The 27,985-nt window shown below is 43.8% G+C and overlaps 1 protein-coding gene across 1 annotated transcript in view; it reads left to right on the top strand.

Annotated features, from left to right (window-relative positions):
* Window positions 1–705: 705 nt before the first annotated feature.
* The window catches only part of HIVEP3 (HIVEP zinc finger 3), a 1,670,978-nt gene continuing 1,643,698 nt past the window's right edge, over window positions 706–27,985 (top strand). The window contains exon 1 of the mRNA XM_069224892.1: window positions 706–884. The gene's annotated coding sequence lies outside the window, so the exon portion shown is untranslated. The remainder of the gene's footprint in view (window positions 885–27,985) is intronic.

Here is a 27,985-nt window from a genome sequence, read left to right as displayed (position 1 = left end):
TTATGCTTCCCTAGATGATATGACCTTTGTCCCAAAACCCTGGACATTTATTTAATGATCCGGCCTTTGTCCCAAAAACCGGGACATTTATTTAAAATTAAGAGAAGCGTCGGGACACCTGGACAGTCCTCTAAAAACCGGGATTGTCCGGGGAAATCCGGGAAGCTTGGTCACCCTAGCTTAGGATCACAGTTCCCATACTTTTTTAACGTACTACGTCGGTTGACAGTCACTATCTCGTCCAAGAAACTTTTCAGCTTTAGGAACTCGACCCTTCGTGCAACAGCGATACACAGATGGCACCATCTCTTTGGGCAGCACACGGGCTGACTAGACATCGTCTAGCGGTGCATCGTTTCGGTGTACTGTTCAGTCTGGTTTGTCCCAGCTACATCTACTGAGCTACAGGATGCAGTGCATAGCAGGTTGTACCTTCCATCCAAAGAAGCGGAACAGGTATTCACTACGTAGCCATGTACAGTACATTCTTTCTGATGGTACATCTACACCGCCCACTAACATCGTTCTGTTTTAAAACAAGCATCATCCTAACTGTGGCTGACGGACGCCTCGCGTGCAGACACACTCTGCGCAGGCACAGTACCGTGCAACTGACGTCACCACGTGTTGTGCGTCTCTTCTCAACTAGTAGACACCCCGGCCCGTAACCTCTGCGTGCACTCGGCCAGCGCATGCGCACTGCTCTTACTCTCCTTCCTCTTCTCTGTGAGTAAACGAAGCTGTGCACATGCGCGGATGGTGCTGTGAGTTGTGCCCGCCTCCCTGCTGCAGCCAGGTGAGCTCGGGACATGTCACTGCACCTGTGACAGCAGAAGCACTGACCGGTCGCCTGAGGAGCTTGCATTGGCCCTTCGGCATTAGAGGTAAGGACTCTTTCGGACATAAGTAAGACTTAGTTGTGGAAGGATTAAGGTCTGCAATAGTTACCCTTTCCATATGCATACTGTAAGTTCCTTAACAAAAGCGGACAGTTAGCTAATTGACATCGGGGCAATCTCCAACCAGTTCTGATTTTCTGTTTCCAACACTAGGCACGCTGGGAAATGTAGTTTCACTTACCCCAGTAGGAGTGTGGGCCTGCAGGTGCACGTCTAGTTCGTGCTATTGGTTTAAAAGCCTATTGAAGGTCACCACGTAGTTCCAATTAAAGACTCTGCTTATCTCCAGTGACACTGCGTACCAGGGTTACCGCTACCAGAGTGGATGCTTTCAAGGTACAAGAGAAGAACTGCAAGGGTACCAGTGACGTAGGAAAGATACGCAAGTCTGTAAGGTACTGTTAGTGTGGAGTGTAATGATATCGATATTAAAGGCAAAAAGAACAAGGGTACAAGTGGCGCAAGGGCACCACTAGGTAAATGGTAACCTCTGAGAAGAGGTAAGAGGGAGATTTAGAAAAATCAGCGGAATTCAACTTCCACATTAGACTGGCGCTAATCACGTTTTATGTCGCCAATGCTAACACTAAGACGTATTGCCCCCAAAAAAACGAGGTCGCCCTTACTCGGCGTGTTGACAGGTATTCGGTAGTATAAACAAGGGTTCGTGTGATATTATTGACAGCGCCCAACAACACAGGCAATATGACACTATTGCAGATGTAGAAGATATCTGTGTGAACTAAGCTGTCTTCCGCTACGTGCTACTGACTTTTTCTGTGCTGCACCATAAGAAAGTGTAACTCACTTTGAGGTCATCCCACCCTGTATTAAATCGGGATGTGCTATGGGTAGTTAATTGTGTGGGGGCAGGTGATAAAAAAAAAAAGCAGGGCTATCCTGGGAAATACAGTGCTCCTGGTGAGCCTAACAAGGATGCCAATTGCATGGATGAATAATACAAGGGTACCAAAGGAATATTTAAGTAGATGCCTGGTCGCCCAACAAGGGTGCAGAGTCACATATATCAGATATTACAAGGGTACAAGTGGCATACGTAACTTGTTCAAACGACAAAATATTTTTTGCTTAAAATAACAAATGCTCCTGTTTCCCATTGCCCACGGTAAGTAGTGCGGTGCATACCACTGACCAAGAAGAGTGCGAGGCCTACTTGTGGCACAGGTAAGAACCAAGGCCCGTATTTATACTTTGTAAGTGCCGCGTTTGTGTCATTTTTTGACGTAAAAGCGGCGCAAACTTACAAAATACAATTATATTTTGTAAGTTTGCGCCTCTTTTGCGTGAAAAAGCGGCGCATGTATAAATACGGGCCCAAGGGTTGAAGGCCAAAAGTAGAAAGCGACCCTGTTGCTACAAGCAAGGGATGCACGTGCTCTGGATAAGTGTTGGGTCTACCTTTGGGAAAGATTTCTAGGAATAAGTCCGTGAGAGTAAACAACGAAAAGCTGCAAGATTTAGAGGCAAAGAGCACAAGAGCTGCTAGTCGTTTCAGGTAAGAAGTGCAGACCATGGTTAGCGGAGACATGGATGAGAAATTGAAGGATAATGAGTACCAAGGTGAGTGAAAAATCTGTTCAAGGAATAACGTTATCAGAGGAATGAGAGAAAGGAGTTACACTCACCCACAAGTAAGCCAGTGCAAGGTGTGTAAATGCAAGTGGTTAGACGTGAAAGACAAACTTAGAGCAATGTCTGAATTGACCGCAGCCACTGGTAATCATTCAGAGCTGCATTCCGATCCATTGATTTTTTTGCTCATTGCAAGTACCAGTTCATCCTTGGCCTTGATAAAATATGAACATTCCTGCCCTACTGGCAAGCCATTGTCACCTGAAGGCCACCCCAGACCTGTTTCAGCTCGGCTTTGCATGAGCAATAACATCCAGCTTGGGTCCTGTGACATAGGGAGCACAGGACCCACATGTTTACACATACAGTGTCTTCCTGAGAATAAATAAAATGCTAACATGTATCTTATCTACTGGTAAACACTCGAGGAGCCATTCCAGTCCATTGTCTTTCTGTGTACTCTTCCACTATAGACACGGACCAACCTTATGCAAATCAGACTTCGTTTTTCTCTAGTAGGAGCAGACCAGTTGAACTGTCAGGATATGTTCCTTTTGAACAGGAACACAAGTTTGCAGAAACTGAAGCTTCCCCAGACTGGGTCTGTCCCAGCTGGACCTCATCAGTGAGGTGTATGTTGAGTCTTATAACACAGAGAGCACAGGATCCCCCTCGGGCATTCCCATCACACTTAGACGGAATCACTGTGAATAATATAAAAGCGATGGTTGGAATCCCTGAATTATTCTAAGCCTCTAGTTGCTACTCTGGTATGTGTTCCACTCTATAATTTGTTTCACATTGTGCTGCAACAGGCAGGGACCGAACTCATACACATAAACCCTGGTCTTGCTTCGACACTGGCTTGTGGCTGCTTTTGTTCCCATTCACTGAGAATACAGCTTGGTAGTTTCAGCTGGAGTGTTGCTGTTGGATCTTGTCTAAGGCTGATATGCATATGTTTGATCTGTGTCTAGAATAAAATAGTGAGCAAAAACTCAATTAAATTGAAACGTATTGAGTGTAATTATGAGTGGCTGAATGCATATCGCGTTTTTGTTTCTCTCTGTTAAAAAGTGTAGAAGTTGTTAGTACCATAGATAAGACGTGCAAACTATACCAGAGTTCTAAGTTAAAAGTGCAATTATTCTGAATGCTATGGATAATATATGCCAGAATTAAAATTGCCATGGGAAAGCAGTTCAAAGATAGCTAGTCCCTGGAGAAAAGGATTAAAGTGGTAAGGAGAGAAGCATCTTCAAATTTTAGAGTTAAGGAAACCAAAGGACTCCAGAGTTAAAAGTGCTGGAAGTAATGACTACAAGTGATACTAGAGCTCTATGACCTGGATGCCAATATTACCATTGGTAAGGAGCAAGGTTTAGCGGTTCCATAGTTAGTTGTCCAAGTGCTGCCACACTCACACCCGCAAATGCAAGTTTTTGAGTGGAAGAGGTAGGCTTTACCTGTGCCAAAGTGATGAGTGCTAGTGTATCCAGTGTTCCTAAGAAAGCATTCAGAAGGGAACCTCATAGAAAAGAAGAGGAAGGCTGAGTACCAGATGAAAGCAATCTGTTGCGAACTATATTGAAGTATTGATAACCATATTATATTTTTGAAATAATTCTATATCCTACCTTCAGGGGTCTCATGAACACTTTAGCAATTTGAGAATGTGGTGGGTGTCGATGGGCAGTGTATTAAATCCTTTAAATCTTGTATTTGTTTACTTTGATTTTTATCGGAGGCACTGGTCTTCAAACTAAGCTAATAAACATATCAACAAGAAAATTGAATGATGGAGCTGTGGTGTGGGGAAAACGTAACAATATAAAACGCAATGAGGAAGGTGTGGATGGAGAGATGAATGAGTAGATATATACATATTTGTTTTTTTACACAAAGGATCCATGTACCTCAATATTACATTTTAAGAAGTGCTGTATGCATTATGGATTCTGGCAAAAACAATCATTCATAAGAAAACAGATTCTCAAATTTCAATTCCTGATAATATATTTTTTTATATTTGTGAAGCCTCAGTCTTTGATTAACAAGTTTTCACTTGATCAGCCAGCATGTGTTTCACTCTGTGAAGTGGCTCGCAGGTCTAGGGCTTTTTCAAGGGTAGGGGCGAGAACGTTTCCAGGTGATACGATGCTTCAGGTTTTTTTGTAATAGTTTTGAAAATGGGCTTAATGAGACAGAATTTTGTAGGGTTTTGCAGTCATCCAATCACAAAGTCATGTTTATGTACCACTTTAGGCACACAGGCCAGGCAGAATGTGGTATGGAACAATGCTCGTGGGATAAGCCTGAATTGTTTAAGTAGGATGTGACATATATTCAGTCAGATGGGCAGTAGGGCTGCCCGGGAGTCTGGTGTAGAAACGGAATTCTTGGTAAAGGTCTGAGAATGTAAAATTCATGAGAGGTGGTTGGATGGATGCCTGGAATGATGGAGAGAAGGAGGATGGGTGGATAGAAGTAAGAATGGATGGATGAAGAGATGTAGATCAATGAAGAGAACAGAGGAAGGAGAGAAAGATGTTGGATAGATGAAGAGGAAGCAGGATGTAAGTGAAAGGAAGGATATCGATAAGGATTGATAGATGGATGAGGAAATTCACAGAGAACACAGGTGTAAAAGGCATGATTTGGACATATGACTTCTTCGGGGAAGCAACCAAATGAGAGCTGGGCTCTTTTGCCCACCTTCCTCAGTCAGTGCCACTCAGGATATGGTCAGAGTGGGAGGCATTTTTATTTTTCTGGCTACTCCCTTATTTACCTTAATGTTGTCAAGGATTGATCAGTACTAGATGTTCACGGTTCATGGCTCTGTGAAGTTGTATAGCCCCAATAATTATCAAAGGCGAAGTTGCACATGATCTGTAGTGATCAGAATGCTGGTTATTTTGGAGAAGGTGAAACGTTTGGTCTCTAGTGCATCGTTGGCCGTTGGTCTTTAGGATAGATTGAAGGAGTCAAAGACTAACTCGGATGGAGGTTGTGTTAAGGTAGAGAGAAAATACAGTGTAACACAAATGTTTCAGTAAAGGTATAGAATCAGGTCAGATTTGTTACTTACTTAAAAGAAAAACACAGTAGAAAGTAAAGACGCAGTAAAATACTAAACATCAATATTTACACATTTTCATAAAAAACATAACGCATCGAAGTAAATGTCTTGCGGATACTGTAAAAATCGATTACTTCAGTTTCAGTAAGAGACACTGCCCAGCCAGTGTTATTACTTAGTTCACAGAATATGACGCAAATTCACCCACTCAAACACACGAAGTATTAACAATATATATGAGATCAGATAGAGTATAATGAGAGTTGTTAATTGGACAAAAGAATAGCCCTTTGACAAATAATACTTTAAATAAATACACTGCAGCAAAGAATAACATGATGGAATACTTGAATTCATCTCCACCAGTGGCTATTGCGTGGGCCACATTCTTCACTGTGTTTTGCTTACTGTGCCACTCTAGACAAACCAGTGACAGTCAAATCCGTTTCAGTCCTGCACCTATACGGACCTTTGTATCCAAACAGCCCTGCCTGGCTCCCCTCCAGACAGGAATAGAAGCAATCTCAGGCCATTTTCTGCCTTCTTGGCCCTCCTCGGTGAGGTGCATCTTGAGCTATATGGCCTCTGCTTCCCATTGTACTCAGAGCATCCTCTGCAACATAGCAAAAATACAGCAAAATGTTGGAAATAATGCAAAAAATAAAGTAAATAAATACACCACCAAACAAAACAGTGGACATTTCAGTTTGATAAACAAAGTGCACAAAATAATGTTAGTGAATGTGTTCTCTTCATAGGAAACTTGAGTTGTGACTTACTTTAGGGTATTAACGGTACATTTGAAGTATAATATTTCTTGGTCAAAAGGCTGTGGCAATACTTGGTCAATTACATTGCGTGTAGGAACTATGGATTTTGCTAAGAAATATTGCCTGAAAGGCTGGGGTCTGATCCAGTCCGGAAGTTTGTAATGTGGTTTCACAAAGATAAACGACACAAAGCAGAACTTTAGGCACCTTCTTTGAGCTCTTGGTGGGGCTCACCAGCCAGCTGAGTGGGATAAATCTGTACAGTTAGCTGTTGATGGCCCTGTGCTCGGTGACATGTTGAAAAGAGGCTGGTGCTCTGTGTGAGTTGAGGTTCACCTGGATCAGTTCTACCTTAAAATTTAAAAAATGTTATCTAGAACTCCATGTTCAAGAAGGGATGTATGACATTACAACAAATGGGTTTACCACGCATCCTTTACCACTCATTGCCTTTACAATCCTTATTCTTTTGCCATGCAAGTCTATACCAAGCATATGCCTTTACCATTTATGCCTCTACAAAAAAATATTAAGTAAATATATCAGGTAAGTGAAATGCTTATGATATATATTCAATGAAATAACAGAGGTTACAGGGATGTTATAGTTAGATTCTGAATTTACTCGTACAAAACAATAAAAATTCAGCAGTTATGGTTAGTTATTTCAAGTAACTATAACTCGTGCCCTAAGGTAACTGTAAGTCACACCCTTTCCATGCACAGATTTCTTATCAATAATTTTATTGAAAATGTTGCAGTGGTAATATCAAAGATGCCATAAAAAATGTCATTAATGATATATTTGGTGTAATTAGCTGTGGATGGCGAAAGCGCGAGTTACAGCTATCATAGGGTGCAAGTTAGTTACTTGAAATAACTCTAACTATAACTGCGTAAATTCTATGGTTTTGTACGAGTAAATTCAGAACCTAACTATAACGCCCCTGTAACCTTTGTTCTTTTTCATTGAATTTCTATGGTTTTTTTTAACGTAAGTAATTTTAATTATCATACGTTATTTCAACCCCCGCCGTGCACGCCTTTGGCCATGCGCAGTGGAGGTTGGCCACAGGGCCTGTCACTGGATCTGTGAGTGGTTGTGTGAGTGTCTGAGTGGGTCTGAAAGTGGGTGTGTAAGTCTATGAGTGGGTGCATGAATGTCTGAGTGGGTGTGTGAGTGGGCGCATGAGCCTCTGAGTACATGTATTATCAAATGAATTAGTGTATGAAATGAGTCTGTGAACGTTTTTTTTTTTTGTAAAACTTTTTTTTGCATATTCTCGAATATTTGACACAATTCTCGACTAGTCAAGGATATTCGTGAGTATCTCGCATGATGAAGAATAATTATTTTAAACCCATAATTTGACCCTAAAACACGCCAATAGCCCACCCAGGGGGTCAGGGTACCTCTGCCCTGACCCCTTATACCACTTATCATTTCTATTTTCAGCCTATTCACGAAAGATGCGCATCCCTAGATATGCAAATTTATTTTCCCTTTAATGTCTCAAAAACTAATGAACGGATTTACACCAGATAAGTGAAAACATTGTCTGCTTTTTGAAAGCTAGCTTTCTGCCAAATTTCATGTCATTCCATCCAGAGGTTCGGTCTCTAATAGTTTCTAAAGGTCCTATGGGGATTAATATGGGAAACCTATTTTTTTGACAACCCCTGTCTTTTTCTCAGGTCCCGCTTGAGGGATCGCCTCAAATCTTTCCATGTGGAACAAGAATCCCCAGTCACTTTAAAAAAAAATTTTTTTTGTGAAGATTCATCAAACAGTGCCAACGATATAACTACCTAGTGGCGACCACCACTAGGATGGAGATACACATATATATATATATATATATATATATATATATATATATATATATATATATATATATATATATATATACCCATTCTAAACACTGAAATACCATTACCACCCTAAATGCCCTTAACCACTGTGAAACACTATTACCACCCAAATGCCACATACCCGCCCTAAACTCTAAAAATAGCCTTATGACCCAATTCCCTTACCACCCAATACCCTCACCCACCCCTAAACTCTAAAAATACCCTTGCGTCCAATACCTTCACCCACCCCTAAACCCGAAAAATACCCTTATGATCCAATACCCTTACCTACCCCTAAACCCTAAAAATACCCTTAGCGTCCAATACTTTCACCCACCCCTAAACCCTAAAAGTACCCTTATGACCTAATACTCTTACCTACCCCAAGACCCTTAAGAATGCCCTTACCACCCAATACGCTCACCCACCCCTTAGCCCTAAAATACCTTTAGCACCAAATGCCCTCCCACCCTAAACCCTAAAAACACCCTTATGACCCAATACCCTTACCTACCACTAAACCCTAAATTTGCCCTTACCACCCAATACCCTCACCCACCCCTAAACCCTAAAAATACCTTGACCACCCAGATAGTCTTAACCACCCTAATCCCTAAAATAGCATTACCATCCAAATACAGTTAAGTACCCTAAACCCTAAAAAATACCATTACAACTCAAATACCCTTACCATAAACCCTACAAATATCCCTACTGCCCAAATAACTTTACCCAATCTAAAAACACCCTTATGACCTAATACCTTATCTTTCCCTAAACCATGACAATGCCCTTACCACCCACTACCCACACCACCCCTATACCCTAAAAATGCCCTTATGACGCAATACCATTACCTACCCATAGACCCTTAAGAATACCTTTACCACCCAAAACCCTCACCCACCCCCTAAACCCTAAAAATACCCTTAGCGTCCAATACCTTCACCCACCCCTAAATCCTAAAAATACCATTATGACAAATACCCTTACCTACCCCAAACCCTAAAAATGCCCTTACCACCCAATACCCTCACCCGCCCCTTTGCCCTAAAATGCCCTCCCACCCTAAACCTTAAAAACACCCTTATGACCCAATACCCTTACCTACCCCTAAATCTTAAATTTGCCCTTACCACCCAATACCCTCACCCTAAAAATACCTTGACCACCTAGATATTCTTAACCACCATAATCCCTAAAGTAGCATTACCACCCAAATACCCTTATCCACTCTAAATGCAAAAAATAACCTAACCACCCAAATACAGTCACCCACCCTAAACCCTAAAAATAACCTAACCACCCAAATACCCTTACCATAAACCCTAAAAATATCCCTACTGCCCAAATAACTTTACCCAATCTAAACCCTAAAAACACCCTTATGACCCAATACCTTATCTTCCCCTAAACCCTGAAAATGCCCTTGCCACCCAATACCCCCACCCACCTCTAAACCCTAAAAATACCCTTACCACCCAATACCCTTACCCACCCTGAAAATGCCCTTATGACCTTACCTACCCATGGACCCTTAAGAATGCCTTTACCACCCAATACCATAACCCACCCATTAGCCCTAAAATACCTTTAGCACCCAATGCCCTCACCCATCCCTAAACTCTAAAAACATCCTTATGTCCCAGTACCCTTACCTACCCCTAAACTCTAAATTTTCCCTTACCACCCAATACCCTCACCCACCCCTAAACCCTAAAAATACATTGACCTCCTAGTTACCCTTAATCACCCTAATCCCTAAAATAGCATAACCACCCAAATAACCTTATACACCCTAAAAATAACCTAACCACCCGAATACAGTTAACCACCCTAAAACTACCATTACTCCCCAAACACCCTTACCATAAACCCTAAAAATATCCCCACTGCCCAAATAACTTTACCCAATCTAAACCCCAAAAACACCCTTGCCTCTCAATACCTTTACCCACCCCAAACCCTGAAAATACCCTTACCACCCAATACCCTTAAATACCTCTAAACCCTAAAATTACCCTTAGCACCAAATGCACTTACTCACCCCTAAACCCCCCAAAAACCCTTACCACCCAAATATTCTTACTCACCATGAACCCTCAAAATAACCTTACCACCCAATTACCCTTATCCCCAATAAACCCTAAAAGCACCATTACCATCCAATACCCGCGCCCATCCTTAAACCTTAAAAATACCCTTACCACCCAGTACCTTTACCCCCAAACCCTGAAAATACCCTTATGACTCCATTTCCCTACCCACCCCTAAACTCTAAAATTACCCTTTGCACCCAATACTCTTACTCACCCACAAACCCTAAAAATGGCCATATATATTCACAGAAAGAATGAATGATATGTTTAGGTTCACATTTTACACCCTCAAAACCAAATAAATTCAGCAGTTATAGTTATACTTATGTTAAGAAACTACAACTCATGGCCTAAAGTTACTTTACGGTACAAGTTTATAGTTTCTTCAGATAAATATAACTATAAACACTGAATTTCTGTGGTTTTATGCATGTGTAAAATGTGAACCTAAGGATATAGTTCCTGTAACCCTTGGTATTTTCTATGGTTTTTATACCATAAAGTAATATTTAATTACCACATGTTAATCTAAAGTGCTGCCGGCATGGCCTTTTGGCTGTGCATGGCTGGGGTTGGCTGCAGGGCGTAGCCTGCAGTTAGGCCCAGGGGCCAACCCCCCCCCCCCCCCCACACACACACACACTTAAACCCAATCCCATGCTGAGCACACCCTTTGGCCGTACATGGCAGAGATTTGGTGTTTAAGTAGGTGTATCATTTTGTTTGTTGTGCTTCAGATCTGTAGATCCTTCACAAAGTTACACTGGGGGCTGCGCTGAGTACTGCAGTGCATCCGTGAATCCTCTTGTGTGGCAAGTAAAAAATTGTGGGACAATTTCTTGCCCTTGAGGGGGTCCCTCAGAGACCCTGCCATCTGTCCTATGGGGTCAGGATACCTGTATCCTGAACCCTTCATTTGAATTTCCACTTCCTTTTTCTCACTTACAGCCAACTGATAAACAAAATGGTGCCAGCAGAGTTTCCTTCTGGTTACAGCCAACCACTCAGAACCTTGCTTTAGGCTTCAGATCCACAGATCCCTTGCATGAGGATCTGGCGAGGATCCACGTCCCTAGATATACCTAAATCTTCTCTCTTTAACAACTCAAAAACTACTGAACAGATTTACACCTAATTACAAAAAGAGCACTTTCTGGACCAAGACCTGCCTTTCTGCCAAATTTCGTGTAAATCTATTTGGCGGTTAGGGCTGTAGTCATGTTCAAAATCCCTATGGAAATTGTTTGGGGCACCCCTTTTTCTTGACCCCGTTTGATGAATCACCCCAAAACATTCCAATTACCGACTGAGGTGAGTGGCAAACAAATTTTGAAAATTTTGTGAAGATTCGTCAAACAGTGCCAGAGTGATAGCCAAAAAAAAATGCCGTTCCTATGGAAATTAGGTCTTGACTATATCTACCTACTGGCTATTGCCTGTAGGTAATATATATATATACATGATATATACTTACAATTTTGTAGTAAAGGCAATGCATGGTAAAGGCTTTGCGTGGTAAAGACCGTGTTGTAAAGGGTGTTTCCCTCAAGAAGGATCCAGGGAACGTAGTATCTAGGAAAGGTGGGCAGGAGGGAGCCTTTATCTGCTGCGTACAATGCACATTGAGTAGTAGATATTATCATACTTCAACAGCAGATTCACAAAATTTAAAATTCTCACCAGTGTGGCAGTTGAGTTGTTGCTGGGCAGAGTTAACCTTATCCGCTCCCTAGAATTCATTACACGCAGTGATATTTTTGTACCACTATACAGATAATAGCTTCAGGAGAGATGTTGCTGGCAGAATTTGTATAAGTATTTCTACCATACTGTCCTGCGGGAAGAGGTAAGGATGGACTGATTTTTCATTTCCTTTGGGCAGCACTGTACATTTGCTGAAAAAAGGTGGTTTGCAATTGGATATGAGTAACCTATGACAGAGTTATTCCTATTCATTTTTGAACAGGAGATAATCACTTTTATGGAATCTGAAAAGTGAATATCTGAAATTCTTGCTCACAAAGTTACAATGACTGCAAACATGTCTTTGAATAAAAAAAATGATGGAAAAGTAAAGAAATTTCTGTTATCAGAATTCAGTTCTCTGATTTACACAGAAAGCAGGAGGCATTACCCCTGGGTGCAGCTACTCAACCTCATTACTATAATTATCTCCCTTCTAGCCCAGACCTTACTGAAAGGCCGGAGAAACTCATTTATTTAGTCTTTTGTGGGGGAGGATAACTTTAAGGCCACTTGTCCCGAAACCCCCAACCAGTGGGATGGAGTAGTACACAGGCTGCTTTTTCTGGTGTTTCTTAGATTTGAGGGGCTTCAAACGAAGTCCAAATAGAAATCAATAGTGAATTGTTCTGGGACAAAGAATACATTAAGAGGTTGGGCAGCTTATAATGTCTGCTGGGAACTTTTTCCTTAGGCATAGGTTGAGTGGGAACATTTTGCACAGAGTCACAATCAAAGACCTAAATATATAAGTGTCTGAGACTTGGTGTCCAAGGATTTTGTAGTATTTTATGTGTGCAAAAGCTTCCTGTTACATTGGCACCCCAAATAGTCATCACAGCCCCTCTAAGATGAGCTGCTCTCTGACAGTCACTTGTGCACCAATCTTGTGGAGAAATAAGAGTACCATTTTTATCTGTGGACCACAGACTACAATACTTTGCATATGTTAGGCTGTGCTGGTTTGCAGATCTGTGTTCTTCATTCCTTGGTGGTCTCTACATCTTCGCAAAACTGACAAAATTTGATGTATGAGCCAGATGCTGCATTCCATCGCATGAGGCAGTGGTGATCCCATCCAAGCTGATCCTATTTGGTGTCTATCATCCTAGCTTATGTTAGACATCGGCGCTTGGGTGGGTGGGGTGACTCCAAAAAATGAATGCGATGTCGTTATCCCCATAAGGCAATATGATAATGAATGAGGACTAGGATGTTTGGCATGTTAAGTCGTGACTGGTGCAACTCGTTTCTAAAATCCATTAAAAAAAAAAACAGACCTAAAGCAGAGGGGAAGATCTGTGCTTATGTCTGTAGCATGCCTGATGGGTGCCTGCCGCTGATTATTGAGGGTGAATATTCATAACTACACACATTTTGAAATTGTACTGCTAGTATTTTATGGTGCGTGGATTTGAAGAATTACCCTAGAATGGATATTGTACAATCAACACCCGTGGAGTTGGTCCTTTAACCCCTTCGCTGCCAGGCCTTTTCCCCCTCCTGTGCCGAGTTTTTTTTTGGCTATTTGGAGCAGTTCGCGCTTAGGCCCTCATAACTTTTTGTTCACATAAGCTACCCACGCCAAATTTGCGTCCTTTTTTTCCAACATCCTAGGGACTCTAGAGGTACCCAGACTTTGTGGGTTCCCCAGAAGGAGGCCAAGAAATTAGCCAAAAAACAGTGAAAATTTCGTTTTTTTCAAAAAAATTGGAAAAATGGGCTGCAGAAGAAGGCTTGTGGTTTTTTCCCTGAAAAGGGCATCAACAAAGGGTTTGCAGTGATAAAATCACCAGCTTTCAGGAACAGGCAGACTTGAATCAGAAAACCCAATTTTTCAACACAATTTTGGCATTTTACTGGGATATACCCCATTTTTACGATTATTTGTGCTTTCAGCCTCCTTCCAGTCAGTGACAGAAATGGGCATGAAACCAACGCTGGATCCCAGAAACCGCAACATTTTTGAAAAGTAGACAAAATTCTGAATTCAGCAAGGGGTAATTTGTGTAGATCCTACAAGGGTTTCCTACAGAAAATAACAACTGAAAAAGAAAAATATTGAAATTGAGGTGAAAAAAACATCAATTTTACTCTACGTTTTACTCTGTAACTTTTTCCAGCAATGTCAGATGTTCGAAAGAAATATACCGTTACGTCTGCTGGACTCTTCTGGTTGCGGGGATATATAGGGCTTATAGGTTCATAAAGAACTCTAGGTACCCAGAGCCAATAAATGACCTGCACCCTGCAGTGGGTTTTCAAAGTATGCCGGGTATACAGCAATTCATTTGCTGAAATATAAAGAGTAAAAAATAGCTATCAAGAAAACCTTTATATTTCCAAAATGGGCACAAGATAAGGTGTTGAGAAGCAGTGGTTATTTGCACATCTCTGAATTCCGTGCCTACCTGTAGATTTTGGCCTCTAGCTCAGCCGCCACCTAGGGAAACCTACCAAACCTGTGCATTTCTGAAAACTAGAGACCTAGGGGAATCCAAGATGGGGTGACTTGTGTGGCTCGGACCAGGTTCTGTTACCCAGAATCCTTTGCAAACCTCAAAATTTGGCTAAAAAAACACATGTTCCTCACATTTCTGTGGCAGAAAGTTCTGGAATCTGAGAGGAGCCACAAATTTCCTTCCACCCAGCGTTCCCCCACGTCTCCCGATAAAAATGATACCTCACTTGTGTGGGTAGGCCTAGCGCCCACGACAGGAAACGCCCCAAAGCGCAACGTGGACACATCCAAATTTGTGAAGGAAAACAGAGGTGTTTTTTGCTAAGTGCCTACCTGTAGATTTTGGCCTGTAGCTCAGCCGCCACCTAGGGAAACCTACCAAACCTGTGCATTTCTGAAAACTAGAGACCTAGGGGAATCCAAGATGGGGTGACTTGTGTGGCTCGGACCAGGTTCTGTTACCCAGAATCCTTTGCAAACCTCAAAATTTGGCTAAAAAAACACATGTTCCTCACATTTCTGTGGCAGAAAGTTCTGGAATCTGAGAGGAGCCACGAATTTCCTTCCACCCAGCGTTCCCCCACGTCTCCCGATAAAAATGATACCTCACTTGTGTGGGTAGGCCTAGCGCCCGCGACAGGAAACGCCCCAAAGCGCAACGTGGACACATCCAAATTTGTGAAGGAAAACAGAGGTGTTTTTTGCAAAGTGCCTACCTGTAGATTTTGGCTTGTAGCTCAGCCGCCACCTAGGGAAACCTACCAAACCTGTGCATTTCACTTGTGTGGGTGGGCCAGGTGCCTGCAACAGAATAAGGCCCAAAACTTGTAGAGATAGAGGGGATAGCACAGCAAGTTTATAAGGACATATTCTTTTATACATCTTTAGACTGACTCTGCTTTGGGGACCCACATAAGTGAGGTGTCATTTTACTTGGGAGGCTGAGGGGAACACTGGGGAGTAGGAATTTTGTGCTGGAGTGGTGATCCTACGAAGAAAAGTAAGGAAAATATGCTTTTTTAAGCACATTTTGAGGTTTACAGAGGAGTCTGGGTAAGAAAATGTTGGGGGATCCACGCAAGCCACACCTCCCTGGACTCCTTGGGGTGTCTAGTTTGAAAAAATTTCTGGGTTTGGTAGGTTTCCCTAGATGAAGGCCGCACACAGGACCAAAAACATAGGTGCCCTCCCCCCCCCCCCCAAACACAGGTAGTTTTGTAATATATATCGTTTTGATGTGCCCACATACGTCCGTGATGTGCCAAACACTAAAATTTTGAAAAGAAACAAAGTTAGGTTATGTGAAAAAGACCCCTCACCCACCAACCAAGTTGGTGGCATGCTTCATCATCGGGGTCCCACCTGAGGCACCTAGCGTGTCACAGGTGTGCTGCGACGCCTGATTACAGCGGAGCAGGTTTTGTCATTTTTACCACACATACTGGTTGGATTTGGCACGAGGGTGAGTGATGGTTCAGTGGATCAAATTTTACTAACAAGAGCTTTCACAAAAATGAAATGCACTGTTAGTAACTGAAAGGCAAAATACTGAACCAATGACTCACAGCTCGTGAGCTGTAAAGCCGCGACAAGGCACCAACCGCTTTACAATCCATTCACACAACTTTCATACATGACACACACAAGGCCATTCACACCGCCAGCCACGGGCCCAGCACATTACAACACTCACATCGACAGACAGCGCCACTCAAGGGCCCATCACTTACATACGCCCACATGCCTGATACAACAATCACACCAGCTGATGGGAGTGTGTGGACGGGTGTTTGGCTGGCAGTGTGTTGCAGTAGCCAACAGCAAGTCAATATGTACACTCTCGGCCAAGCCCCACTCCACCCACAATGGCATCATTTTTTTTTTTTTTTTTAACAGAGGAACCCCTAACTAAGTAGAAAGAATTACAAAACTACAAACACAAAAGCTCTAACTAAGAACATGACAGAAATGCTAACCATGAAACTAAACACATGAAAATACAAAACAGACATGAGTTTACACTCATGGTTGTTCCCAGAAATTCTTCTGGGTGTGGTAATTCTTAAAACAAGCACCGACACACAGCCCAGGCTTTGAAGGACAATCTGGGCAGTACATTCGAGTCTCCCTCCGGATACCTCTTCGAAATCACACTCTACATTTCTTAGCTGGAAAGTCTTTTTTGGGTGTGGGAGGAATGTGCTCAGCAAAGTGGCGATCTTTCAATCTAGCCACATCCTCCACCACTGCTTCTCTAGGAACTCTGGCCTGTTCCACCACAATAAGGCTCTCTATCACTAACTCCTGAAATTTCACAAATGTCATCTTTGACTCTGGAGACCTATCCCTAAACACAATAAAAGCATTGAAGGTTACTAAGTGGAAGAGGTGAAGTGCTAACTTCTTATACCAAACGTAAGACTTACGAATAGCAGTATAAGGTTCCAACCTCTGGTCAACTCTATCTACACCTCCCATGTGCTTATTATAATCTAAAATGCACACAGGTTTGCGCACTTCAGCAACCTGGCCCCAAACAGTCACAGGGGAAGTACTCTCATCATGGATGGTACTTAGCATGTAGACATCCCTCTTGTCTGAAAATTTCAAAGCTAGCAGCTCCTCGTTCCGCAAGGCACAGCACTGTCCTCTCTCAAGTTTTTTTTACAGACAAGCTCCCTTGGATAGCCTTTCCGGGTAGAACGGATTGTGCCACAAGCAACTGTGTCCACTCTAAACAATTCCTTGAACAATTGCACACCAGTGTAGAAGTTATCTACATACAAATGGTGACCTTTGTTGAACAGTCGTCTACCAAGATCCCACACAATTTTCTCAGTAACTCCAAAAGTGGGAGGACAACCAGGGGGGTCAATATTGGAATCCCTACCAGTGTACACACGGAAACTATACACATATCCTGTCCTACTTTCAGACAGCAAATACAATTTAATTCCATATCGTGCCCTTTTGCTAGGAATGTACTGCCTAAAAACCAAACGACCCTTGAAGAGGACCAAAGACTCGTCCACACTTAACTCTTTGCCTGGAACATAGACCTCCGAAAACCGATCTCCAAATGATCAAGGACAGGCCTAATCTTAAAAAGACGGTCAGAATCTGGGTGATCTCGTGGCAAGGCTAATGCATTGTCAACAAAATGCAGCATCCTATGAAGAAGCAAATACCGATTACGACTCATGGTCGCTGGAAATATAGCTGTTGCCATCAAGGGACTAGTAGACAAATAAGAAGCCAGTGACGGCTTCCTTATCAACCCCATCAAAAAAGTCAAACCCAAAAACTTTTTTAACACCTATAAATTTGTGGGAATCCACTGGGCAGCTCTAGAGTGTGGCCTAAGTCTAGCAGCGTTGTCCCTCAAATGCTGCTCCGCATACAAATTAGTCTGCTCAACAATCTCTTCCAAAAACACATCATCCATGAATAACTCAAAGAAATTGATAGGCATAAAGTTCTCTGTATTGGCGTTACACCCCGGGAGACCAGTAAAGGCAGGCAACTCTGGCTGCTCCATGTTTGGGGCAACCCAGACATCAGGTCTTATAACGGGAAACCTTTCAGCCCCAGGTTGCTGCACTATTGGCACATCAATGTCCTCCTCTAAAACAGGCCCTTCATCTGCACTGAGTGTGGCTTCATCATCAGAAGATTCCCCTCCAACAGAAACATCACTGCCAGAATCTCTGACTTCCTCCTCTGCCTCAGATGCAGAGTCCGTCTCATAGTCATGATCAGACTGTGACTCAAAAAGCATACCAACCACCTGCTGAGCGGTCAAGCTTATGTTAGACATCGGCGCTTGGGTGGGTGGGGTGACTCCAAAAAATGAATGCGATGTCGTTATCCCCATAAGGCAATATGATAATGAGCTTGATTCACCAGCAACTACAAAGCAATCACCAATGATATCCCACTAAAAATAAAGAAAGAAAGGCAAATTAGAAATAAGACAAAACAAATATCATTGTGCACAAACCTAAGGACAATTTCACACACAATCCTGCATTTAGTACACCCCCTACAAACATGTCATTCATGCATGGCAACAATACTCCTTTGGAGTAAATTGTTTTTACTTACCTAAAACATGCAACTGTGCAAACTGCAGGTCAACCACCGCCAGAACCGCAAGGAGCCACAGCAAATAAAGCAAAAGTTTTGAACTAGAACAAAAAGGAGGATTTTTTTTTTTATCACAAATGCAAGGACTTCTTCAGTTGACAAACACCCCACCATCAAACATTTAGAAAATGGTGCCTAAGTGGATTCTGCCATAGGGGCAGATGGGCCTACTAATAAAATAGGCCTGTCTACCCCAAGGAAGCCAGAAAATACCTTTAGTAGTGTGTCCCCATGGAGAGCGACCCTTGCCAAAGGGGACAGCCCTCAAACAAAAAAACAAACAAAAAAACCACACACAACACTATCCCTGGTGCCTAAGTGGCTTCTACCCCCCTTGGGGGCAGGTGGGCCTAAGAAAAAAGGCCCATCTGCCCCCAGGGGGTGTAGAAATGGGCAACAAGTCAATGCCCCCCTTGGGGGGGGGCGCCCCGTGACCAAGGGGACGCCCCCCCACAAAAATAAACAAATAAAAAAAAATCCCTGGCGTTCTAGTGGTTTCTGCCCCCCTTGGGGGCAGACCAGCCTAAAAATAATAGGCTGATCTGTCTCCAAGGAGTGCAGAAATGGCCTGGGTACATGTGCCCCCAAAGTGGGGGGCGACCCTTGCCCAAGGTCCCCCCCATCCACTAACACACACACACACACACTATCCCTGGTGTCTAAGTGGCTTCTGCCCCCCTTGGGGGCAGGTGGGCCTAAGAAAATAGGCCCATCTGCCCCCAGGGGGTGTAGAAATGGGCAACAGGTCAATGCCCCCCTTGGGGGGGCGCCCCGTGACCAAGGGGACACCCCCCACAAAAAAAAACAAATAAAAAAAAAAAACCCTGGCATTCTAGTGGTTTCTGCCCCCCTTGGGGGCAGACCAGCCTAAAAATAATAAGCTGATCTGTCTCCAAGGGGTGCAGAAATGGCCTGGGTACATGTGCCCCCAAAGTGGGGGGCGACCCTTGCCCAAGGCCCCCCCCATCCACTAACACACACACACTATCCCTGGTGTCTAAGTGGTTTCTGCCCCCCTTGGGGGCAGGTGGGCCTACAAAAATAGGCCCATCTGCCCCCAGGGGGGGGCAGAAAGGGCCAACAGGTCAATGCCCCCCTTGGGGGGGTGCCCCGTGCCCAAGGGGACACCCCCCCACAAAAATAAACACATTAAAAAAAATCCCTGGCGTTCTAGTGGTTTCTGCCCCCCTTTGGGCAGATCAGCCTAAAAATAATAGGCTGATCTGCCCTCAAGGGGGGCAGAAATGGCCCTAAAAGACATGCCCCCCAAAGGGGAGCAACCCTTGCCCAAGGGGGCGCCCCCCCCCCATCCTCTACACACACAATCCCTGGTGCCTAAGTGGCTTCTGCCCCCCTTGGGGGCAGATGGACCTAAAAAAAATAGGCTGATTTGCCCCCAATGGGGGCAGGAAAGGCCAACAGTTCTCTGCCCCCTTGGGGGGGGGGGGCGCCCCTTGCCCAAGGGGGCACCCCCCCACATAAATACACATAAAAATAAAAAACCCTGGTGATCTAGTGTTTTCGCCAATCTGCCCTCAAGGGGGGCAGAAATGGCCCTAAAAGACATGCCCCCCAAAGGGGAGCGAACCTTGCCCATGGGGGCGCCCCCCCATCCACTACACACACAATCCCTGGTGCCTAAGTGGCTTCTGCCCCCCTTGGGGGCAGATGGACCTAAAAAAAATAGGCCGATCTGCCCCCAAGGGGGGCAGAAAAGGCCAACAGTTCTCTGCCCCCTTGGGGGGGCGCCCCTTGCCCAAGGGGGCACCCCCCCACACATAAATGCACATAACAATATAAATCCCTGGTGATCTAGTGTTTTCTGCCCCCCCTGGGGGCAGATCTGGCTAAAAAGTAGCCAGATCTGCCCCCAAGGGGGGCAGAAATGGCCTAAGTAATTGCCCCCTAAAGGGGAGCGACCCTTGCCCAAGGGGCCGCTCCCCGCAAGCCAGAAACACGAAAGTACAACAAAAAAAACAAATCCCTGGTGTCTAGTGGGCATTCCTGCTGCTTGATCGCAATGCGATCGGGCAGCAGGAATGCTCAAAGAGACACCGGGGGAAAAGGAAAAGCCTTTCCTTTTCCCCGGTGCCTCTTTAGCCCCAACCCCCCACCCACCGGGAAGAGGAACTCACCTCTTCACTCGTCCCCGCACAGGAAGCAAATGGCTTCCTGTGTGTCGAGAATCCCATAATGAAGTCAGCGCGCGATCGCGCGCTGACGTCATTATGGGGGGGGTCGGGGGTGGAAGGGGAAGGGCTTCCCCTTCCATCCCTGACTTTGGGGGGTGGGTGGGGGAAGCACACAGAGGGAGCGAGAGCGCTCCCTCTGGGCTGTGTGCCGAGGACGTAGTGGTTACGTCCTCGGCACAGCAGCACTGTGCCGCAGGACGTAACCACTACGTCCGCTGCACAGAAGGGGTTAAGAAATAGAAAGAATTCGGTGTACTTACGAGGGACGGAGACTAGCTTTCCGAAGGAAGTGACTCTCAAGGAAGTCTTGGTGCTCTTGGATTTTGCCACTATTTATTATGCACCAAGATTGCCTCAAGTACCTGGAAGCTAGAGGGTTGTGTGCCTACATTAAAGACAACTCTCCAAATTGTGGAGCAGCAAGAAAGAGGGACAAAAAGGGCCATTTTTCTCATTAATAGGAACACAGCTGCTTTCAGAACCATGAACAGGCTTCCTGTCTGGTCAAATATGACTCGGTTCAGCACAGCCTGGATTAATAACATGCCTCGAGGTGTGCGTTCACTCTGTTCCAGAGATGGAGAAAGTAGATAGGAGTCAAAAGGTAATTAGTGAACAATTAGCCAAACACGAGATTCCTGGCTTTAGAACCTATAGTTTGCTGAAAGAGATCCATTTTAGACAAGCTTGACGATGAGGTCATCTGAGATATGAAAGTAAGAGTATGAACCAAACCTATGCACAGAAAAATCCCACCAGGAGACAACAAACTAGGGCCGATTTCACGCTTGAAAAATGATAGATGGAAAAAGACTCAGGAGATAACCGAGGGAGAATGACTCTCAGTGGGATGAGGAGTCCCAATACAATTTCTGACGCCCTTCTCATTCCATCTATGAAGCCGAAGCACTATGAACCCACTGGCACCCTGTGCTATCATAGTATTGTTATTCCAATTCCTGTGTCCCTGGGAATTGATGAGCAGCAGAATAAAGGGACAGCCTCTAGTTCCGCACGCTACTGCACCATTTTGTGCGGTATTTATGCTGTCTCACAACTATGATATTTGATGCCCTACTGGCCCACAATCTCCACATATGGCAACTCGGTGTCGGAGATAAGGTATTTCGTTATTACCCAGTGCACAAATTTATATATGTATGTGAAGTGGTACACATCTCGCATTTATTTGTTACCAGCATTACACACTGCGAGTTGTGCAACCGTTGACACAAGTATAAATAACTTGTACAAGTAAAACGTAGAATCACTAACTTGTGAAATAGAGAACATTTTGCCAGGTCGAGCTAACTATTGGCCCTGTTGGCCTAGTGAACCATGTACTAATGCATGAGGATTACCAAGTAAGAGAGGAAAGACTGTAAACCTACTGCAGCACTGTGTCCAAACAGTAGTTGGTAGCCTAATAAAGGTGCACACAGATTACTTAGTGTCTAGAATAATTCAGAGGATTGGTCAGTGGCGGCCGGCAGTTTTAGGGGGGGGGGATGGGCGGGCAGCACACTCACATTCATTCTTTAACTCACACACACATCCATTAACAACACTCATCAACATTCAAACATACATGCACGCACCAAACATTCATTTAAAAAGATCACACTCCCACACACACTTACCTTCAGCCTCGGAGGTCTCAGGAGGGTTGGGACCTCTGCCTTCCCTCATCGAGGGAAGGAAGCAGTCCCAACTTCGACCCCACCCGCGCTGTGACGAGGTGTCACTGATTGACACTTGCCCTGGGCGCTTCAGGGCTTAAACCTGAAGTGCCCAGGCAAAACGTAATGGGTGACGCTTCCCTCGTCACCCGGGGGAGGGCATCAAGGCACCTTTGCTGACCTGAGGAGGTCATGCCCACATGAGCTGTGACCTCTTCAGCCGAGCAAAGTTCAGCTCTGGCAGCCAGGAGTCTGCACAGATTGCGCATGTCTTGCTCCTGGCTGTCTGACCTGAACATGAAGCGTGTCTGTCAGGCTGACCTTTGTTCAGCCTGACCGGCACTCTTCATGAGGGACAAAAGGTGGGTGGGGGGCATGGCCCCTCCTCCGTAAAGGATGGGCCGCACCTGTGATTGGTTTATCAGTGCCACAAGCAATGTGTAGAAAGATAACTACACATCGGTTAGCTAAGATATGCATGGAAAACAAGGGTTCAGCAGTGCCAGTTATGAGGAATGCCAGTGTTAATGCATGCTACATCTGCCATGACCAGGTGGATTTCAGTAAGCTTCAAGTCTGGAAGCATCCTTAGAGCTGGAGGTTGATGTTAAAAAACTAACCAGCATTAGAAACAGGGGAATGTGGGGTCATATGCCAGAGGCTGGTTGAACATGAACTGTAGAATGCTGTAGATAGGTCACTATTTGCCTTACTTAATTTATGCAGGGTTACCTTATGCCACTGTTAGTCTCTACCGGCATTACTTAATGTTGGAGGTAAACTGTGGAATGGTAACTATGTGCTGCAAGGTATCCACTGCAAACTTAACTCAGTGTTGTAAATAATGTATTTCAGCATCACTCCGTGTTGGAAGCAGTACTTTAAATATGCAGGTGCTGGACGGTACAGAGTACCATCACTGCTTTAAATTGAAAAGAATGGTACCTGTACTTCTCTGCATTTTTGCACTACATTTAATGGGAGAGTACCAGAACTTTGTTAGTAACAAACAGGCATGGACGTCATTTAGGGGTGGTTAGGGGTAGAAGCTGCGACCCCTTGCTTGCCCTTTGTGACCCCTGGCATCGATAAGTGGCAAAATTCAGTGCCTGGAAAACAGAGGCAGCTGGTCCTTATGGACTTCGGTTGGGGCGCCACTCACTTTGTTTTCTGTCAATTTTTATTACACTAATAGTGAATAATGACATATTATTCACTATTAGTGTAATAAAATGGACTACAGTTAGCTGGAATATGCGCTTCCATTGCAGCTGAGGTAAGTAAAAAATGCTTTTAAGTATATGCTGTGTGCATGCTTGCGGATGAGAGTGTTTTTATGCTAGAAAGTGTATGTAAGTGTGAATTTGGATGTGTGTACGAGTGACAGTGGAGGTTAAAGGCCGTATGTTGTCACTTCAGCTACCCCTGGCATTTCGGTGAATTGGCATCCATGCAAATAGGTGGTACTTTAAATAGTGAGTACCTGCACGTTTATATTTCCATTGAAAGCTCTGGGTTTAAGTTTTGCGCGCAAAGGTTAGTGCCATTAATAGTGCCTACACGGATCACCCAATATAGTGAGTAAAGTGTGCAAAGATTACTCGGTGATATATTAATAACGTACTGGATAGCATGGACAATAATTAGTGCTGTAGGGAAGGCCCATGACGATGGGTGCTGTGGTTATGGTGTTCAGTCATTACTTTAACATGGGGAAAGATTGTTCTCTGGTTTTTGGACACAGCCTGTGTTGGTTGAAGGGCCATCATTTCAGCAGCCTCTGAAGCTTGAACCTACATCGAGTTTGGACCTAGTCTAAAATTACAAAGTCATAAAAAGTACAGGTGCCACGTTTATTCAATGGCCCATTTTATTACAAATGTAACAATAAATTGCATTTAACCTGTAATAAAACAACACACGTTGATTATTTAAACAAATGATGCGTAACTATTATTAGTTTCGTAATTGCCCTTTCGCCAACTCAGCCCATGCAGATCTAAATACTACATTATTGTTCTCAGACAATATTCAGCAAGTAGAGGCATGCAGAGTGTGTTGTTGTTATTATTTCAGTGATTAAGGACTCCCCCATGTGTTATGGTTCATTGAAATTCACTCAGCAGTTTCTTGCTAAGGCTTAATAATCTAACAAAGCGTTTCCTGTGTTCGGAGGTTGTAGAACTATGGGTTTTGTGCGATAATTTTAATGATTTGGGATTTACCGCTGTTTATTCCTGAGGAAATGCACCGATCTGATTTTGCCAGGTCGAGCTAACTATTGGCCCTGTTGGCCTAGTGAGCCCGAGCAGTTGACTTAGCTTGCTTATGTACGTGCCAAGCAGTCTGTGTATTTGCTATTTATGCATTTGTATGTTTTATGGACTTGAACCTGCCTCCACTGGCTTCTCCAAATAACGTTGTGAGCATACAGTACAGGCTTGCTGACAAACATGCCTGGACGTCAATGTACGCACAGGTGCAGTGTGGACAGTATGTGCGGTGTTTATCCTTTGTTGATGGTCTGTAGTGCTGTTAGTGAAATTAAGCTGAGTGCGGTAATAGTGAGGCGTAGTGAGGCATAGTGAGTTCACAACTTTTCCTAGTTTAATGCCAGGTGGTTTTGTCTCATTATTTCGTACAAAGTTTTCCACCTTTTCCTCAATGCAACACAAATGTATGGTAAATTAGCTGAAGTGTTTTGTATATGCAAAAATGAGATGGGTTGCTCGCTACCAGAATGTGACACAACGCAATATGTGTATATTCTATAAAGCTTGTTGTGTGACATACGTCTGCGTGTGCTGCTGCACCATCCTTGTAACGTGTATTCTATGCAACGAGGGTGTGTGGCAAGCTCCGAACTTATTCTCTTTATTCACTGAAACTCGGAACCTGGAAATTTGTGCTGTGCCAATAAAATTGGTAGAACAACATTAATTTAAAGCTAGTTTTGAAAACCAGCTTATAAAACAAATACTAATACCGTTTTTTGTAAAGGGACTGCTATTAATCCCAGGAAGGGCTTGAACTTTAAGCCAGAAAGTATTGGGGAAACAAGTTCTTAAAATGTTAAAAAACAAAAAAGTCTCAAAATGAAGAAAACAATTGTTGACAGAGAAAGCATTTACAGTATTTCTGGCTCCAAATAGGCAAGCATGTGTTTTGGCAGCTTCTGTGCATGATGGCAAATTAAAGAGCACCTTACTTGGCTGTGGGCGCAGGAGACTGACTTATTTGAGGACGGTCCACATAAGGAAGGCATGTGCAAGATTTTTTAAGTTTCACCTATGACAGCATGCATGCATTGTAAGCGAAATGTTTGGTTAAAAGGTAACAAAAAGCTTTAAAATGGGCTTGTAGCCGACCCATTACTTATCACTGGCTACCTTCAATGTCACTCTAGTTTCCTTGCTTCTTATTGGTTATCCTTCCTGCTCACCTCCTACTTTCTGCTGGGTCTTCAAATGCTTGTCCCTGCTGTAAAGACTAGACCAAGTACAGTTTCATGTCTGTGGCCAGTTTATTTCTACTGGCTGCATGCTCCTCCATGTACTTCCAAATTGTTTTTCACATGCACTTTAAAAGAGTTCATGTGTCTCCAGTCATTTTCCTCCTTCAACTGTCTGTTCTCTTGCCCCCGCTATCTCTCCATTGTATTGCTGTTCCCTCACTCCTCCTGCATACCTCCCTTGTGTGGCTTACGCCCACCTTAAACTCCCCCGCCCACTGTTTGGCTAATGCTCCCTCCCCCACGTTTGCCATGTTGCTGGATCCCCATACCACCCTCCATTGTGTTGCTGCATCCTCCCTCCTTCCTCCACACCTCCTTCATGCTGCATGCCCTCCTCCCCATCTCTGTTGTGTTGCTGTCTCCCCCACAGTGGTTCCCCCCCACCCCATCCAAACCTCCAATCCCACACAAAAAAAACATTAAATAAAGTCAAGTAGCTCTCACGAATGCAAGTGCTGTTTGGGTTTCTTTATTTTTTTTTAGATGTATTGCACAGAACCGCGGGGTGCTGTGCAACAGGGCGTAAAGAAAAGCATGGCTTTAAAAAAAGTGCAAAGACACAGTGACTAAGTCATAACACTTTTGTTTTTCTTCAAGCCATGTTGTACAGCAGCCTGTGCTGGTGTGCAACATGTCCAAAAAACATTGACAAAGCCAATAGATCTCACGAAGGCAAAACGTATTGGCAAAGCCAATGCTTGTTATGGCACTGTTGTTTACAGCCTCTAAAAACCTTTGCACCATTTATCTCCTACAAGGGGAGTGCTGCTCTACAGTTCGTTAAGTCTTAAAAATACTATAACTTTGATATGGTCATAAACAACCTCACAAGTAAATCTTGGCATATTGACCCTACTTTACCAAGTTCTCAAACATGGCGCTAGAAGAAGAAACTTCCTAACTTTCTTGAACGGAGGTTGTGATCATTCAGGCTTTTATAAAGGGGACTAAGCATGACCCATTATGCTACTACCCAATACCTCTGGATGTATGCTCCAAACTTAATGCTAAAGTTCATCTGGCTCGACTGCAGGCATTTTTGTAGATGATTGTATTCTGACTTACTTGAAGGCTACATTCAGAGAAAGTATTGGAACACTGAAGAGGTCTTAGTGTTGAATCTTGAGTCAAGTCAGTCATGCTAACCTAACAAAACTCACTTGTACCTTGCATTTGTTGCTGCAAAGCAGGCATGCAATTCTGTTATTTGTTAGCTAATAGGGTGTGCTTTGCTTGCTACCAGGTGGATAGTGAGGACCTTTTAATACTTCCGAATCAGCAGCAAAGTGTATTACAGTACAGTGTTCCAGTGAACCCAGGACACAAAGTAGATTGTGATGTGTTGCAACTTGCTTTTATCACCTACCTCTTTAACGTTTGTGGTAATGATCTTCCTCAGTGCTTGCTGAGGTCTCATGAAATGTTCTTCTGAAATGAGGGGTGGTTGTCCCACTTTTTCCTCCAAAAATTGGTGTGCGAGATGAAGTGTTGCGCACTCCAGTTTTCTCTGACAGGCTCTTCTCTGGAGTGCATTCCAGTTTATGATTTTATTTTTATTTTTACAGACCCCAGGCCCTGAGTTCAGGACTTGGTAAAGGCAGGGTTAAAACTGGCCAAGGAAAGATGAGGAGCAGTCCAGACTTCAACAGTGACTGGAGAGTGACAGTTGTAAAAGAGGCCCATTAGGTGTACAGAGTCCAGCCTGTAACAGCATAGAGAGATGCAGCTTCTTTTTTGAGGTATGAAAAATCCAGAACAGCCGTCTTGGGTAGGGACGGTTGTCCCACTTCTTCCGCCAAAAATTATGTGTCAGAAGAAGTGTTACACGCTCCAGTTTTCTCTAACAAGCTCTTCTCTGGTGGAGGACATTCCAGTTTAAAAAAAATAAAAATATATATATATATATATTTTTTTTTTTAAAACACCAGGCCCTAAGCTCAGGACTTGGAAAAAG

The sequence above is a fragment of the Pleurodeles waltl genome, chromosome 3_1 (assembly GCF_031143425.1).
Source record: "Pleurodeles waltl isolate 20211129_DDA chromosome 3_1, aPleWal1.hap1.20221129, whole genome shotgun sequence".
Taxonomy (NCBI): Eukaryota; Metazoa; Chordata; class Amphibia; order Caudata; family Salamandridae; genus Pleurodeles; species Pleurodeles waltl.
The sequence above is the reverse complement of the archived record's forward strand: the minus strand, read 5'-3'. Positions and strand labels throughout refer to the sequence as shown.